At 44.4% G+C, this 18,372-nt stretch overlaps 1 protein-coding gene across 4 annotated transcripts in view; it reads left to right on the top strand.

Annotated features, from left to right (window-relative positions):
- The window catches only part of GJC1 (gap junction protein gamma 1), an 84,821-nt gene that overhangs the window by 63,666 nt on the left and 2,783 nt on the right, over positions 1 to 18,372 (top strand). For 2 of the 4 annotated variants that reach the window (XM_077252603.1, XM_077252605.1), the window contains one exon: positions 2,114 to 2,187. The exons of 1 other annotated variant lie outside the window; for it this stretch is intronic. The gene's annotated coding sequence lies outside the window, so the exon portion shown is untranslated. Of the gene's footprint in view, positions 1 to 242; positions 381 to 2,113; positions 2,188 to 18,372 lie in introns of those variants that run through there. One more of the 4 variants, XM_077252604.1, reaches the window with a different exon arrangement.

The raw sequence follows: 18,372 nt of genomic DNA, 5'->3' as shown, positions 1-18,372 counted from the left end.
AGGAGGGGACAGTATACCAAGGAGGGGGAGTGTGATGAGAGAGTATAAATACTGGGCCCTATAGGGGGGACACAGTGTGAGAGGACAGTGTGAAGAGGGGTCCAGTATGGAAAGGAGAGGTCAGTGTGAAGAGCATGTACCATAAGAGGGACAGTGTGGGGGTCATATTTTATGCAGACAATATAGTGAGGGGCAATATTTTATTCAGGAGCATTATAATGACACTTGTATCTTTAAGGGCATCATGTGGAGATTTTCTGCAAAAGAACGGAGAAGATGGAAGTCTGCAGAGACGGCTGTAGATGAGAAAACTCATCATGGGATCTGGACAAGATGAAGAAAAGAAGGAGATCGGCTCCAGAGACGACGTCATCTATAAGGTACCTGGATGTAAATGTTATTTGTGATACTGACTAATTCTCATGTTTTTATTTATGTTAGGACTGCATTAAAGGGGATGTCCAGGTTTGTAATGAGTCTGCAGTCATTCTATGTGACTGCAGACTTCTGAGTTCTCACAGTGCGCCCTGCACGCTGTCAGGATTCTCTCGTGCTGGCGATTTACATACATGCGGTCACGTGCTGACTAGACATGCGTGGCCTCACTCTATGAAAATGAACTGAGTGAGGCCGGGCACGTCTGGTCGGAATGTGGTCAGAAGTATACAAATCGCATGCTTGTGCTGACATGACTGTCCACCGGCAAGGGAGAATCCTAAATGTGTGCAGTGCATGCGTTGTGAGAATTCAGAAGCTGCGATGTCAGGATTCAGCTCTGCAGGTTCCAGTAGTCGTCACATGGACACTTCACTCATATGTGATTTTCATACTTATGGTCCTGTGACAACGAGCTTCTCTTCTGCTTCTCTCAGTTTTTCACTGAATATTGAGAGCATTAAGGAGAGCAGCTCGTGGGTACATGACTAAGGGCTCATTTCCACATGCGAGGCACACGTCCATATCTCGCATGTGGAAACCAAGCTGTGGAGCCGGCACTCCAGAGCGGAGCGTGCTGCCGCATAGGAACACATGGAGCTGCACAGCTCCGCTCCAAAGTGCCGGCGCCAGAGCTTGGTTTCCACATGCGAGATACAGACGTGTGCCTTGCATGTGGAAATGAGCCCTAAGTGTGCAAATCGCATATGTCCTGGGGGGGCGACAAAATGAATTCTTGCCCCGGGTGCCAGAAACCCTAGATATGCCTCTGGGTATCGGTATGCTTAGGAGAAATTGCACAACAAATTTTGGGGTCCATTTTTTCCTGTTACCCTTGTCGAAATAACAAATTTGTATCTGAAGTAAAATTTTTGTGAAAAAAAAGTTAAATGTTCAGTTTTTTTTTCCACATTCCAAAAAATCCTGTGAAGCACCTGAAGGGTTAATAAACTTCTTGAATGTGGTTTTGAGCACCTTGGAGGGTGCAGTTTTTAGAATGGTGTCACTTTTGGGTATCCTCTATCATATAGACCCTTCAAAGTGACTTCAAATGTGAGGTGGCCCCTAAAAAAAAAAAATGATTTTGTTTGAAAAATGAAAACTCGCTCTTTAACTTTTAACCCGTATAACTTCCTAACAAAAAAAAAAAATTTGGTTCCAAAATTGTGCTGATGTAAAGTAGATGTAAAGTTAATTATTTTGTGTGACATATCTCTCTGATTTAAGGGCATGAAAATTCAAAGTTGGAAAATTGCAAAATTTTCCAAATTTTTGCCAAATTTTCATTTTTTTTTCCACAAATAAACGCAAGTCATACCGAAGAAATGTTACACTATCACAATGTATAATATATCATGAAAAAAACAGTCTCAGAATCGCCGGGATCCATTGAAGCGTTCCAGAATTATTACCTTATAAATGGACAGTGGTCAGGATTGTAAAAATTGGCCTGGGTCATTAACGTGCAAACCACCTTTGGGAGTAAAGGGGTTAAAGAAAAACATACCTGGCTGCCATCATGCAGCCAAACTCAGATTCATCCTCCCCTTTGTTTTGGCAGCACGAATCGAGTGACAGATTCCCTTTAACCTGCTATATCTTTTTATATTTGTTTTCTGTTAAACACAGCATTTTATAAAGCATTCTTGAAATTGAACAGATATCTTGTGTTTTTCAGTGGGATTACTGAAAGCTACCACATAGACTTTTATGTCTCTGGAAACATCAGCTGACAAAAAATCGGGGCTGCAGGTATTCATCACTATGCCTATTATAAAATTTGTGTAAAATTAATTTGTAGGGTATGTAATAAAATGTATATTGTAATTTTTTCATTGTTCTTTTTTTTAATACTTAACACAAAAGTACAATGTATCAAAGCAAGGATGAGACCTCACCTGGTGACTGGTGGCTTGCAGCCATAAGGCTACTTTCACACTAGCGTCGTCTTGCGGCCGTCACAGTGCGTCGTAGCGACGGATACGTCCCAAAAAGTGAAAAACAGATGCAACGCATCCAGTATTTCGACGGATCCGTCGGAAATCCGCCTTTTCCGTCGAAAAACTGCATCCGTTGTGTCCGTTTTTACCTTCCGTTTCATTCGTTTTTACGACGGATCCGTTTTTCCTGTGGGATTCTCCCAAATGTGATTGGATAGGGAAAACTATATACCTTTATATATATATATATATTATATATATATACCTATATATCTTTGAAAGGGTTTAGAGAAAGTGGCAGAGATGGAAGGAGTACTTGGGAGGATTGCGAGTGTGGTAACAGATGTTATTTTTGAGACAAATCGCCTGGATATTATTGTTCGGGAGAAGGAGAAAGCGGCAAGACGGAGGATGCTTCTGCGTCGACGTCTATGGATTCATCCCATTTAATGCACTGCGGATGACCCGGGGCGTCTACTCTACTCTGTACATGGAGGTGCGTCAGAGCCCTGGCAAATTTTTTAATTATGTCCGGATGAGGCAGGAGCATTTCGATTTGTTGCTGGAAATGTTGGGGATGTAATCCGAAGGCAGGATACACGCATGAGGTCTTCCATCGCACCGGCGGAGCGGCTGATGGTGACACTGTGGTAAATTTTTACCAGATTGTTTTACCAAATTGTTACCAGAATGAGGGACCACTTTGCCGAGTATTTTGTATCACCTGTAGGCAGAGTGCCCTGGCAAGATAACATAGTGTGAGATCTTTCTTTCTTCTCTCTTTGATTTCTGTTTCGGTACCAAGTGGTTTTGTTGACACCTAGTTTAATTAATTATTTTCCAAAACTGTGGTATTCTTGGTAATAAACCAAATATTTTATACCTTAAAACGTGTGTTGTGTAATTTTTTTTACCTTTTATTTGTGACCATACCAGCATATTTTCCTAAATGATTGCACTGAAACCAAAAATTGATTTTGAAACAAAATTATTTTTATTTTCAATCTTAAAACCCTTATTTTTTTTTTCTGGTTCTACATTGTTTAACCAGATAACATTACTTTTATTTATTTATTTATTTATTTTTTTTTCGACATTTTTTAACAAGATAACATAACTTTTTTTTTTTCCATCAAATTTTTTTGCAAAAAATTATAGAATACAATTTTTTATTATTACCAAGAGAAATCACAGGTCGGCAAAGTGTGGGGTGGAGATACTATCGGAGGGGCTAGAAGGTTGGACCACGTCGATAGGTGGGGAAAGCCTACTGCGTTGGGGTGTAGTGGGATGGGGTGAAAAAGCGGGAGGCTGAGCAGGGGAGGGTGTTGCAGGGGTAGGTGGAATAGAAAACGGGGAAGGAAAGCTTGACGAGGAAAACATTGGGGAAGACATTGTGATTTGTGGCCGGGATGGGAATTGGGACTGTGTTTGGTTTTGGGACTGGGGTTGGTATTGGGACTGGGGTTGGTATTGGGACTGGGGTTGGTATTGGGACTGGGGTTGGTATTGTGACTGGGGTTGGTATTGTGACTGGGCTGGGAATTGGGCCTGGGCTGGGAAAGTTGAAGTGGCTGTGTGGGGAGGTGTGGGAGTTTGGCCTTGGGACATGACCCGCAGTAGAGCAGCATGGCTGACGTGCGTTACCTGCATCTGCTGGTGAAGAGATAGCTTTTCCATGTGCAGCGCCCCAGAGTCCTGGTCGTTGCAGTACTGTGGCTCCGCCACTATGGGGAGCTATGGTGCGTCTGATGGCACTGAAGGAGTTCATCGGATCAGGTATCACAGACACCAATACATTTCACAGTCGGGCCTCCGGGGGGAGCTAAGGGTTCTATTCACTAGGCCACTCCCCACCATAGTGGGTAAACTGGGGGTCAGGCAGGAAGTTAGATCAGAAAGCTGACTGGGTTGGAACCAGGCAACACCTTGTGGCAGAGGGTGTTGTGGGGGAAGATACAGTAGGGTCTCTGTCAGGGGTGGGATCCTGACAGAGGCTTGGCAACTTGAACGAACGTAACGGGACCGTGCCTGCTCAGGATAGCGGCGGTGCCCAAGGAAGGATTAGAAGCGAGATAGATTGTGCTGAGTGAGAAACGAGATCACGCAAAAGGAGAAATACCAGTAGGAGTCGTGCTGTAAGACCGAAGCAACATCCTACTGAGGCGCACTACCGGTGGCCGGAACGCCGAGGGAGTATCATAACATTCAGCTTCAAGCAATACTCCAAACAGCGGCAGGACAGTCAGTCTAAGGCGGGCTGTCTAACTTAAATCACCTATGCAGTCTTGGGGGGCAACTTGTGGAGAGGGGCGACTCTAGGGTCCAGGAAGAGCTCCGAGCCTACCCGTCAAACGGGTGCCGTCCCAACCAGAACACCAGGGAGGGACGGAGGATTAGCAGAACATCATCTAATCGAGTTGTGAGGGAGCTTAAGAAACAGACACAACAGTTGTGGGGACTTTCTGTAAGCACAGCAGGGAAGGACCACAACACCTAGCGCTAGAAGGAAGGCACAGATTTCCACCTGCTAAGAGAACTCTGGAGGTGCCATTGGGCCGGCCGGACTTGCGCAGCCTGGTTATCCGGATTCCGGACTGAGGACCCAGAGATCTTCAGTAAAGAGGTAAAGAGACTGCAACCTGGTGTCCTCGTTATTTACTGCACCGCACCACCACAGCCTCACCACCACCATCATCTGTCACATCTTTCACTGTGCGCCCCTCGGCAGGGTCACGGACTGGGCCTAGCCACCGTGACAACCCCAGAACAGAGACTCAGAGGCCCGGTACCGGGTACTCCTCGGCCCTGCGGCAGGGGGGGGCGCTACACATGCTCCTGAGCATGGATTGGAAAAAAAGGTTTGCTGGAGATTGACTTACATCTGATTGCAGCCTATCCAAGCGACTGCTGGTTTCACTGATGCGTGCTTGCACCATGTTGAAACCAGCAGTCACTTGTTCTCACAAAATTTTGAAAGAGCTTTGGAAGGATGCATTCAGATGTAAGAACTCAGGAGCATAGCTCCTTTCCTGACCCCTCTGTCGCTGCCGCCACGAACCTAATGGTGGTCTAGAGGTGGCAGGATCAGAAGGGTGGGGTAAAGGGAACGCTACGTCTTGACCAGCAGCTTCAAGTAACGCAGTCTGTGATGCTGCTCCACTGCTGGTGGAGGTGGATGTGGCAGAGGTACCTGAAAGGCCAGATGAGGGGTCAGAGGGGTGGGGCTTACCGACGTGGCCCTCGGTGGCAGACTCCTGAGAGATCGCTCCAGAGGGATCCAAGGTCGATGCAGGCGCTGGATGACTAGAGAAGGTGCTGTGAAATAGTAAAAAAAAAAATTAATATCTTGAGAGGAAAACGACCTGACTGAAACAAAAAAAGTTAGACAGGCCAACATGGTGATTTATTTAATGGGATTTTGAATACTTACGTTCTAACCAGCATGGTTTGCCTGAGGAAGGACAAGGCTGGGCCATATTTATAACGGATCCTCCTCCTTCCTGCTGAACCACTCGGGGCCTGCATCTCTTGATTAAACTCCCTCCTGAAGCGATCCCTGAGTGACCGCCACCGGTTGCTAACCCTTTCACCTGTAAAGCAAAAAAAAAAAAGGAATAATTACAACACATTCCGACCAGCTCCAGAAATTACTGAAATTTGACTACTTACGTTCAAGAGTCTGCTGCCTTGAACTTAGGTCCTCCCAGTTGCTGATGACATTATGACAGACTTCTAATCAGAGCCAACGTGTAAGGTACTTGTCTGAATGCCTACGGTCAGCCATATTCCACAGCGGCTCCCGCTCGCGGACCTCCTCGATGAGAAGGTGTTATGGAAATATTAGGGTTGGATAAATATATCCCTGTGTGTGCTGTGGCCGCTCCCAATTAGACTGAGTATTTTGAGCGCTCATCAAGAATGGACTGTACACAACTGTGACAGAACAACATTCCATCAATACTGATACTTTATTGTACATACATAGTTTTATATTTTCACATAGAAAGGAGTGGTTAGGGGTTGTCAGGGGTGGTTAGTTAATTACCATATTGTCTAGCTCCTCTGTCATTGGTTATCTAAACATATATGGAATATTGTGACTAATGCTCATATGACAGCGGATTAAGCAACTAAACTTGAGTTCTGTGTCTAGGACAAAGTGGAGACATCTGATCAGCAGTCACCAAACATCTGACACTCTTCTGCTTTTTGGGATGGAAAATCCCATATGATCTGTCTGGGTTATATTAGTTTGTGTCAACCATTTTAAACCATTTATTATAATGTATATATTAGCTGTGAGTATAAGAGTATATATGATTATAGAGGAGTATACATGCAAGTGAGATCTACATGATATATATATTTCTATCACAAAGGTCCACATCTATTCCCGGGTCCACATCTGTTCCCTGTTCCTCATCTGACTCGGGAGCCTGCTGTGAAACCTGTGAAAAGATTAAAAATAATAATAAAAAAAATTAGTACACTTTAAACTACAAATTAACAAGTTTCCCCAAACATAAACAAATAAAAAAAACTCACTGCTGCCTGACCGCGGCGACGATAACGACGCCGACTCTGGGACCTGCTGCTGGGAGGAACTTCTGGTGCAGCAGACTAAAAAAAAAAAAAAAAATTAGTTTTGAAGTAGGCATATGTTGTATGTGTACTGTGATGTATGATGAAGTATTTTGTATGTGTTGGGTGCACTGTTATGTGTGAAGCATCTGTTTCAGCACAACTTACACTCTGTGCGCCCCCTCCTGACATTTCTCCACCCATCTCGTCTCCTTCTGTGAGGCCCTCGCCAGCTTCAGCTTCCTGTGAAAACATAAGTAATGCATATAGTTAATAACCAACATTTTAAGTATAGCACCCAAAACGTTAGAATTTCAAAATTACCGCAACACGCTGTCGCTGTGGAGAAGGGCTCTCATCAGAAGAAGACATTTTTTTCCCTGCACTGGCGGCTGTGGTCCCTCTGGGAAGGCGGCTGTGGTCCCTCTGGGAAGGCGGCTGTGGTCCCTGGTAGCTCTGCAAGTATAAAAACCCTTGTAAGGTAATGTACACATTGAAATTGAAGCTGTGGGGTCTGTGTGAAATTAATACTTACATCAGCAAAGCGGCTGTGGTCCCTCTGGGAAGGCGGCTGTGGTCCCTCTGGGAAGGCGGCTGTGGTCCCTCTGGGAATGCGGCTGTGGTCCCTCTGGGAATGCGGCTGTGGTCCCTCTGGGAAGGCGGCTGTGGTCCCTGGTAGCTCTGCAAGTATAAAAACCCTTGTAAGGTAATGTACACATTGAAATTGAAGCTGTAGGGTCTGTGTGAAATTAATACTTACATCAGCAAAGCAGCTGTGGTCCCTCTGGGAAGGCGGCTGTGGTCCCTCTGGGAATGCGGCTGTGGTCCCTCTGGGAATGCGGCTGTGGTCCCTGGTAGCTCTGCAAGTATAAAAACCCTTGTAAGGTAATGTACACATTGAAATTGAAGCTGTAGGGTCTGTGTGAAATTAATACTTACATCAGCAAAGCAGCTGTGGTCCCTCTAGGAAGGCGGCTGTGGTCCCTCTGGGAATGCGGCTATGGTCCCTCTGGGAAGGCAGCTATGGTTCCTCGTAGCTCTGCAAGTATAACATTTATCATTACAATCACCCCCCAAACTCGGTAATGTAATAATTTTAAGAACCACCCTACTGAAATTATCTGAGCAAACCACCCAAAAAAATTGCCCCAATACACACAAGTATGAGCTGGATTCCCTACTGCAATAGTATGTGCAAGCTGTAAAACCATTTCACCCTACCACCACCCAAAAAAAAAACCTCTTGTAAAATTGAAAAACCTACACACCAGTTCAAAATGTAGATATGTGATTTAGAAAAGAGATTTAGAAAAGATCCCTTTAAAAATAAGATTAAATTTCCATTTTAAAAAGTTAAGATTACCTTTTATCGTAAAAAATAAAACCTGAACCAACACAGTATTGCATGTGTGGCCATTTTTACATACACCACTTTGAAATTGACCTTTATGAAATGATACTACGGACATTTTTAATAAAAATTTTATTACTTCTTTTTTAGTTTCCTTTTTTTTTTACCATCACAATAGGAGCTAAAATGCTCTTTATTTTAAATACAAGTACATCAACTGGAAATGGTTTCAACAGTAAAACACCAAAAAATAAAAAAAAATGACAGGAAAATAAACACACACACAAGACACACGCTCACACTGAAAACACATGCTGCACAGACCACACTACTGGGTAAATACTTCACACTTTTTAAAAAAAGGAACGTGCACTCAACCAGTTGCAATGACACATGCACCCGTAATTACCCAGAAGCAGGCACACACGAAAGCACACAGGTGCATGCACCACACAGGCGCAAGCAAGCATAACGCACACACACAACAAAAACCACAGCTGTACGCAAACACACAGATGCACACAGGCTATGCAAACACACAGATGGACAAAACTACACAGGTGGACCAAAACAAATGCACACAAAACATGCACACGCACACAAAGACATGCACCCACAGACACACGCAAACATCGCAGGAGTCCCACTGTCAGGATGCTGGCAGGTCTCAGGCTGTAGCTTGACACTGCCTTCGGGCACCACAGTCAGGCCTCTGGCTGCATAGGTTTTATAGCCGGCCTCTGGACGCTGGCAGTTGCAGGACGATGGCATGCCTCAGAATGGAGCTGGACTCTGGCTTTTGCATGACGATCGCAGGCCTCTGGCTGTATTCAGGTTTAGCTCTTGCTGTATTCAGCACGTCATAATACAGACGCAAACACACGCACATAATGCACACGCACACAAACACATGCACATAGACGCACGAAAAATGGCAATACTCACACTGGCTAGCAGGCCTCTGAGCTGGATGCTTGCCGGATGGATGCTTGCCGGATGGATGCTTGTTGGCTGGCTGGATGGATGCTTGCTGGCTGGAGTCTTGCTGGCAAATGTGGAGGTGAAGGCCCAGGCCAGGTTTATATAGATTTGTGGTTGTCTGGCGTTGTCTGGTGAATTGGCTACAAAATCCTGCTTCTGAGCATGCTCAGTGTAAAAAAACGTATTGCAGCGCTGCATTCCATCATACGACGTGTCCCGACGCATCCTGCGCCCATAGGCTTCCATTATAGCCGACGATGTATGCCGCAGGATGCGTTGCGACACGTTTTCCCGCAGCAGACAAAAAACGTTACAATCAACGTTTTTTCCAGACGACGTGTCGCCAAATTACGACGCATACGTCGCACGACGTACACAACGCATGACAATGCGTCGCGATCCGTCGCCAATACAAGTCTATGGGAAAAAAACGCATCCTGCGGGAGATTTTGCAGGATGCGTTTTTTCGCCAAAACGACGGTTTTAGACGTCCGCAGAAAAACGCTAGTGTGAAAGTAGCCTAACTCTGCGCAGTGCAGTGGCCTTTATCGGCATATTTTTGATTCACGGTCATGCAGCCAATGGCTTTTTCAAAGGCAGAACTTCAACCACGTGGCCAGCCACAGTGTGTGCTCACACCTTAATGGAAACAGTAATTGTTTAGTAGCATCCACACTGTTAGCATGAATTCAATAATGTTGTTTTCTATTGTTGCCAATAGGGATAGGGAACAACTTACTGATCGCCGAAGTCCTTACTGCTGACAACTTCAGCAATCCAGAGAACGGGGCTCTCCAGGACCCCATCTTGAACTGATTTGTGATCTGCATACTCAACCTCCACTCCATTTAGTAACTTTGGTGCTGCCAAAAATAATCAAGTGCTGTACTTGGCTCTCTCTGGCAGTCCCATAGACAATGATCCCCAGCAATCGGTAAGTTATTTCCTATCCTATGGATAAGGCGATAACTTACAATTGTGGAAATAGACCTTTAAAGTGCGTATTACTGTAATGTGCTGCGCTATGTAAGGGCACTATATCCCAGCTGCAGGTATGTACTTCTACTAGCCAAAACAAGAACCGTGTGCTGATTGGCTGCTAGAATCCATCAGTGAATATTTATTGAACTGTGAAACTGAAAGGTCTCAGGGCATGTGCACACGAGTAGGAACTGGCAGCGCTGCTGTCTATTGAATGCAGGTGAATCCACATGTATTCACTGATTCACCGTATCCAATAAATTTTAAGGGTGATATTTATCTTGCGGAGACTTGTGTCTCCACAAAAGAAATTGACAATCTGTCGTCTGAGAGACGTGTCACATGTCCGTCCCCGCGGGTGAGCCGCGGGTGTCTCTGGACGCATAGTGGACATGGGATTTCTTGATTATGCAGTCCCACGGCATAATCCATGTCTGGGGAATGTACAGTTTAAAACCGGGAGCAGTAGTAATGCAGAGCAGGGGACAATGGATGAAAGCCGCGTTCAGCACCAGCCACCGGAGAACAGCCCTTACAGTAGCGCTACTTCCCCGGCGGCTGTTCATGTGCACGTGTGTGGCACGTTTTGTGATCCGTGTGTCTGGGTGAAAACGGACATGTCTGCGTGCGTGTTTTACACACGGTCCGTGAAAACACGGTGACATGTGCATAGAGCATTCATTTGAATGGGTCTACGTGTGTTAGTGTCTCCGGTACGTGAAAAAACTGTCACCACACGTACCAGAGACACTGTGGTGTGGTGTGTTTGTTGAACTGAAACATTTAAGTGTGACAAACATGCAAAGAATAGCAAATCAGGAAGCGGTCAAACACTTTTTCACACCACTGTATACACTCACCGGCCACTTTATTAGGTACACCTGTCCAACTTCTTGTTAACACTTAATTTCTAATCAGCCAATCACATGGCGGCAACTCAGTGCATTTAGGCATGTAGACATGGTCAAGACAATCTCCTGCAGTTCAAACCGAGCATCAGTATGGGGAAGAAAGGTGATTTGAGTGCCTTTGAACGTGGCATGGTTGTTGGTGCCAGAAGGGCTGGTCTGAGTATTTCAGAAACTGCTGATCTACTGGGATTTTCACGCACAACCATCTCTAGGGTTTACAGAGAATGGTCCGAAAAAGAAAAAAAATCCAGTGAGCGGCAGTTCTGTGGGCGGAAATGCCTTGTTGATGCCAGAGGTCAGAGGAGAATGGGCAGACTGGTTCGAGCTGATAGAAAGGCAACAGTGACTCAAATCGCCACCCGTTACAACCAAGGTAGGCCTAAGAGCATCTCTGAACGCACAGTGCGTCGAACTTTGAGGCAGATGGGCTACAGCAGCAGAAGACCACACCGGGTACCACTCCTTTCAGCTAAGAACAGGAAACTGAGGCTACAATTTGTACAAGCTCATCGAAATTGGACAGTAGAAGATTGGAAAAACGTTGCTTGGTCTGATGAGTCTCGATTTCTGCTGCGACATTCGGATGGTAGGGTCAGAATTTGGCGTAAACAACATGAAAGCATGGATCCATCCTGCCTTGGAGCATCTTTGGGATGTGCAGCCGACAAATCTGCGGCAACTGTGTGATGCCAACATGTCAATATGGACCAAAATCTCTGAGGAATGCTTCCAGCACCTTGTTGAATCTATGCCACGAAGAATTGAGGCAGTTCTGAAGGCAAAAGGGGGTCCAACCCGTTACTAGCATGGTGTACCTAATAAAGTGGCCGGTGAGTGTATATTCCTCTCAGAAGAATAAAGGGAACACAAACAACAGAATATAACTCCAAGTAAATCAAACTTCTGTGAAATCAAACTGTCCACTTCGGAAGCAACACTGTTTGACAATCAATTTCACATGCTGTTATGCAAATGGAATAGACAACAGATGGAAATTATTGGCAATTATCAAGACACACTCAATAAAGGAGTGGTTCTGCAGGTGGGGACCACAGACCACATCTCAGTACCAATGCTTTCTGACTGATGTTTTGGTCACTTTTGAATGTTGGTTGTGCTTTCACACTCGTGGTAGCATGAAACAGACTCTACAACCCACACAAGTCGCTCAGGGATTGCAGCTCATCCAGGATGGCACATCAGTGTGAGCTGTGGCAAGAAGGTTTGCTGTGTCTGTCAGCATAATGTCCAGAGGCTGGAGACAAGCCAGTACCCCAGGAGACATGGAGGGGGCCGTAGGAGGGCAACAACCCAGCAGCAGGACCGCTACTTCAGCCTTTGTGCAAGGAGGAAAAGGAGGAGCACTGCCAGAGCCCTGCAAAATAACTTCCAGCAGGCCACAAATGTGCATGTGTTTGCACAAACTGTTAGAAACCGACTCCATGAGGATGGTCTGAGTACCAGACGTCCCCAGATGGGGGTTGTGCTCACAGCCCAACACCGTGCAGGACGCTAGGCATTTGCCACAGAACACCAGGATTGGCAAATTCGCCACTGGCGGAACTGTGCTCTTCACAGATGAAAGCAGGTTCACTCTGAGCACATGTGACAGACGTGACAGAGTCTGGAGACGCCGTGGAGAGCAATCTGCTGCCTGCAACATTCTTCAGCATGACTGGTTTGCTAGTGGGTCAGTAATGGTGTGGGGTGGCATTTCTTTGGAGGGCCGCACAGCCCTCCATGTGCGTGCCAGAGGTAGCCTGACTGCCATTAGGTAACGAGATGAGATCCTCAGACCCCTTGTGAGACCATATGCTGGTGCGGTTGGCCCTGGGTTCCTCCTAATGCAGGACAATGCCAGACCTCATGTGGCTGGAGTGTGTCAGCAGTTTCTGCAAGATGAAGGCATTGAAGCTATAGACTGGCCCGCCTGTTCCCCATATATATACTCGAGTATAGGCTGAGAATTTCTGAATTGGCCCCTCTCGGCTTATACTCGAGCCATTCCCAGGGCTCGGCAGGGGAGGGGGAGCGGCAGCTGTCTAATCATACTCACCTGCTCCTGGCACGGTACCTGGTTCTCCGGGCATTGACAGCTTCTTCCAGCGCTGAGCGGTCACGTGGTACCGCTCATTACAGTAATGAATATGGACCCGACTCCACTCCCATAGGGGTGGAGCCGCATACTGATTACTGTAAGGCTAGGTTCACATTGCGTTAGGGCAATCCGATTGCGCTAACGCAATGTATCTATAGGGATCGTGTTTGCCGATCCCGCTAGCGCAGATCCCCGATCTGCGCTAGCGAGGAACGGACCTCGGGCGCACCTCGGACGCTGCAAGCAGTGTCCGAGGTCCGTCAGAAAATAACGGCACATCGCTAGCGCGTGCCGAGAATGGCATGCGCTAGCGATGCGTTGGCAACCCGTTAGCACATTGCTGTCAATGGGTGCACTAACGGACCCGTTACATGGCGTTAATTGCGACAATTTCGCCATGTAACGGAGTCCGCTAGCGGACACCCATTAACGCAATGTGAACCTAGCCTAATGAGCTGTACCATGTGACCGTTCAACACAGGAAGAAGCTGCCAGCGCCCTGAGAACCAGGGACATGCAGGGACCGCGCCAGGAGCAGGTGAGTATGGGGGCATTGCGCAATATTCACCTGTCCACGTTCCACCACTGGGCGCCGCTCTGTCTTCCTCTGCAGTGACGCTCAGGTCAGAGGGCGCGATGAACGCCGCAAAGCGGTGGACTATAGCAAGTGCCGGGGCCTGAGCGACGAGAGGTGAGTATGTGATTTTTTTTTTTTAATCGCAGCAATAGCATATGGGGCAAATGTGTCTATGGAGCATCTTATGGGGCCATAATCGGCATTTGTGGAGCATTATCTGGGGCAAATATCTGTATGGAGCATCTTATGGGGCCATAATCAGCATTTGTGGAGCATTATGTGGGGCAAATATCTGTATGGAGCATCTTATGGGGCCATAATCAGCATTTGTTCAGCATTATATGGGGCAAATATCTGTATGGAGCATCTTATGGGGCCATAATAAGCATTTGTGCAGCATTATATGAGGCAAATGTCTGTATGGAGCATCTGATAGGGCCATAATCAGCATTTGTGCAGCACTGTATGGGGCAAATGTCTGTATGGAGCATCTTATGGGGTCATAATCAACATTTAAACCACACGGCACTCTAGTTTCCAGTAAAAAAATCCACTTACTTTCCCTTGCCAGGATTTTTTCATGTAAATTGCTCCCCCTAACGGGCTTAGACACTTTCTCTATTCCTTTGAAGGAAAAAGATTTTAGATCCTCATTATGCTTATTGGCGAAATGTCGTGAAACTGCAGAGAAACCTGCTGGAGGCAAATTAACAGCATCGGACAAGTGTTTACGGATGCGTTTTTTCAGAGGGTTCATGGTACAACCCACATATTGAAGTTGACAAATATTGCACTGAATTAGATAAATAACATTGTCCGTATTGCAATATATAAAACTGCGTATTGGAAACTTTTTTGTTTGTGAAAGAGGCAAATTTTTTTATCCTTTGTAGCATACTGGCAACATTTGCACACGTTAGCTCCACATTTGTGGAAACCAACAGCACTAAGCCAGTTTTTCCTTTGATCTCGTTCTACATCCACAAATAAGCTGGGAGACAAAAGTTTTTTTAATGTAGTCGCTCTTTTTGGCACAAATCAGACCATGTGATTATCCAAGATGTTTCTGAGAATTGTATCTTGTCGCAAAATAGGTATGTACTTCCGTATGATGTCAGTGATCTGGTTAAATTGTGGACTGTACCCCGTGGTGAATGTAATAATATCAGTTTTATTTTTCTTACGTCTATGTTTAAGTAAAGAGTCTCTGCTAATATTCCTGACAATCGAATGGGCTCTGTCCAAACACCATTTAGGGTAACCACGGTTTTGTAATCTGCTGCAAACTTTTTTACTTTCACGTACTGTATATATATAGAATCATCAGAACTATTGCGTTTAGTCCTGATGAGTTCACCCACAGGTAGGTTTCTAGTAACGTGTGGGGGATGCCAGTATACTGTTTAAAGCAGTTGATTTTCGGTAAGGGAGTACCAATACACTGTTCTCCTCAATACTAGCAACAAACGTTACATCTAAAAAATCGATGTGACTTCTCAGGAAAACCAGTAAATTGGAGATTATAATCATTGTTGTTTAAATATTCGAGAAAAGATTGGGCGTCATCCTCCATATTTTTCAGCACAAAGACCAGATCATCTAAATATCTTCCCATCCACACAAGATTGTCTCTGAATGGATTTGAAGATATATAGATAAAATTCTCTTCCCAGGTTGCCATTACAATATTAGCGAGTGAACGGGAGAATTTCGCTCCCATACTTACACCACTAGTCTGCAAAAAATACCTATTGTCAAACATGCAATAATTATGACTCAAGAGGAATTTAGTTGCTTCAAGTAAAAAATCACATAAAACCTGCTATATTTCCTGAGATAGAAGGATAAACATTTGAGAGCTACATTGTGGGGAATAGAGGGATACAGACTAATTACATCACACAAGAACCATGTGAAACCAGCCTCCCACGTAAAAGCATGCATCGTGGTAACCACTGCCTTCGTGTCACGTATATGGCTAGGAGTCATAGAAACTAGTGGCTGGAGATGTGCATCCAACCACTCACCCAGCCTTTCACCCAGTGCACCAATCCCCGCCACTATGGGTCTCGTAGGAGGTGGAAATATGTTTTTATGAATTTTTGGTAGGGAATGGTACACTGGAATGACAGGGTGGTCCAAATAGCAATATATTTTTATTTTTTCGCTCAAAGCTCCAGTTGTTACCCCTTCCTGGAGTAAATTTAGAAGTTCACCGTTAAATCTCACAGTAGGATTTTCTTTTAATTCCAAATAAACATCCGGATTCTCTAGATCTAAGGTTTAGGATTTTATACAGTCCAGCATTAATCGCCCCACCTTTGTCCGCATTTTTAATTAGAAGATCTTTATTTTGTGCCAATTGATCTAACACTATTTTTTCTTTTCTACTCAAATTGCCCTTGGATTTTTTTGTTGTATTTTTACTCAATTCAATCAGTTCCAATTCAACAACCTCTTGTAATTTATCCACGATTGCTGGTCTTGACTTCAATGGATAATAATCCGTATTAGATGTTAGGAATCTAACCGACTGATCCCCAGGTTTTTTATCAGTCGTATCCAAGTCAAATAAATCTTTTAATGTCCTCTGTTCTTCAAACATCAGTAATTCATCTTCTTCCAAGGAAAGTTCCATATTCGGCTTAGACTTAGCAGTTTCCAGAATGCTGTTATCTTTAATATAGTGGCATTTTAAAATGAAGTTCCGTGCAACACTGCAGATATCCGTAATGGTTTGGTACACATTGAAGTCTTTAATAGTATATATACATGTGTATATATATGTGTGTATATATATATATATATATATATATATATATATTGGGCCATTTATATGGATACACCTAAATAAATTGGGAATGGTTGGTGATATCAACATCCGGTTTGTGGCACATTAGTATATGGGTGGGGGAAAAATGTTCAAGATGGGTGGTGACCATGGCAGCCATTTTGAACTTGGCCATTTTGGATCCAACTTTATCTTTTCCAATGGGAAGAGGGTCATGTGACACATCAGACCTATTGAGAATTTCACAAGAACAACAATGACGTGCTTGATTTTAACATAACTTCATTCTTTCATGGGTTATTTACAAGTTTATGACAACTTAAAAATGTTCAATGTGCTACCCATTGTGTTGGATTGTCAATGAACCCCTCTTCTCCCACTCTAGACACACTGATGGCAACACCGCAGAAGAAATGCTAGCACAGGCTTCCAGTATCCGTTGTTTCAGATGCTGCACATCTCGTATCTTCACAGCATAGAAAATTGACAATTGTGTAAACTGAGGGTCCTGTTCCAATTTTTGTTTTGCCCATTCTGCAAATTCAGTACGCCGATCTGGATCACCCTAGTTGAGATGCTGCAGCAGCTGGATTTTGTAGGGGTGCCATTTGTGAGTAGCTAATATCCGCCAAAGGGATGTTCGACTGATGCAAGATCGGCACGCTGAATTATGGGCGCTTCTACTCAATACTGAGCAAAGGGTCTGAATACCTATGACCATGTGATATTTCAGTTTTTCTTTTTTAATAGATATGCAAAAATGTCACATTTCTGGGGGGGGTTTCAGTCAAGATGGGGTGCAGAGTGTACATTAATGAGAAAAAAATGAACCTTTTTGAATTTACCAAATGGCTGCTATGAAACAAAGAGTAAAAAATGTAAAGGGGTCTGAATGCTTTCCGTACCCACTGTAACATTTTTAGAATGTACTAAATTACTTGCAGTTCTTGGCATTTTTCTTGTGATTTAATGTTCAAATATCAAACCTGTTTTGTTGTTATCATGAATGACATTTCATAGAACCTAGTGAATAATATCAGCTTATATATACTTCATACCTGATTAATCATTGCCTTTGTGCTTGTTTTTTGTCTAGTTTTGTGCCTTTTTTTGTTTGTACCCAATTCATTATTCTATTTGCTCTTTTTTTAGTCACTTTTATATCTGCTCACCTGTGGGTTGTTTTTGCTTTGTGGGTGAATTTGAGCGATTCCAGATGTTTTCACCTGATTTAGCAATAATGACTTTATAAAAAGTTGCAAAATTTGCTGCAACTCCAGTCCACCCTTGGTGTATTTTTGAGTACGTCGGTGTTTTGGTGCAATTTTTTAAACCATTTTGTTCAAAGTTGCAAAGCAGTTCCCTTCGCGAACTGCATGCTCCATTAAGAAGAATTTGGTGGCAAACATGGCAACTAATACCCCCGAGAAAAAGGAAAGTGACTTAAAAACCGCAAGTGATAAATTGGGGCCTTAGGGTATAATTGTTAGCATTGATTATAGTCAATATCTTGTACACCGAATGCTTTCCATATTGTCACTTGTGCATCTTGCCTGATTTATCTTGCAGTTTAGTTTAAAGGGAACCTGTCACCCCCAAAATCGAAGGTGAGCTAAGCCCACTGGCATCAGGGGCTTATCTACAGCATTCTGGAATGCTGTAGATAAGCCCCCGATGTATCCTGAAAGATGAGAAAAAGAGGTTAGATTATACTCACCCAGGG

Source organism: Ranitomeya variabilis, chromosome 4 (genome assembly GCF_051348905.1).
Source record: "Ranitomeya variabilis isolate aRanVar5 chromosome 4, aRanVar5.hap1, whole genome shotgun sequence".
NCBI lineage: Eukaryota > Metazoa > Chordata > Amphibia > Anura > Dendrobatidae > Ranitomeya > Ranitomeya variabilis.
The sequence above is the reverse complement of the archived record's forward strand: the minus strand, read 5'-3'. Positions and strand labels throughout refer to the sequence as shown.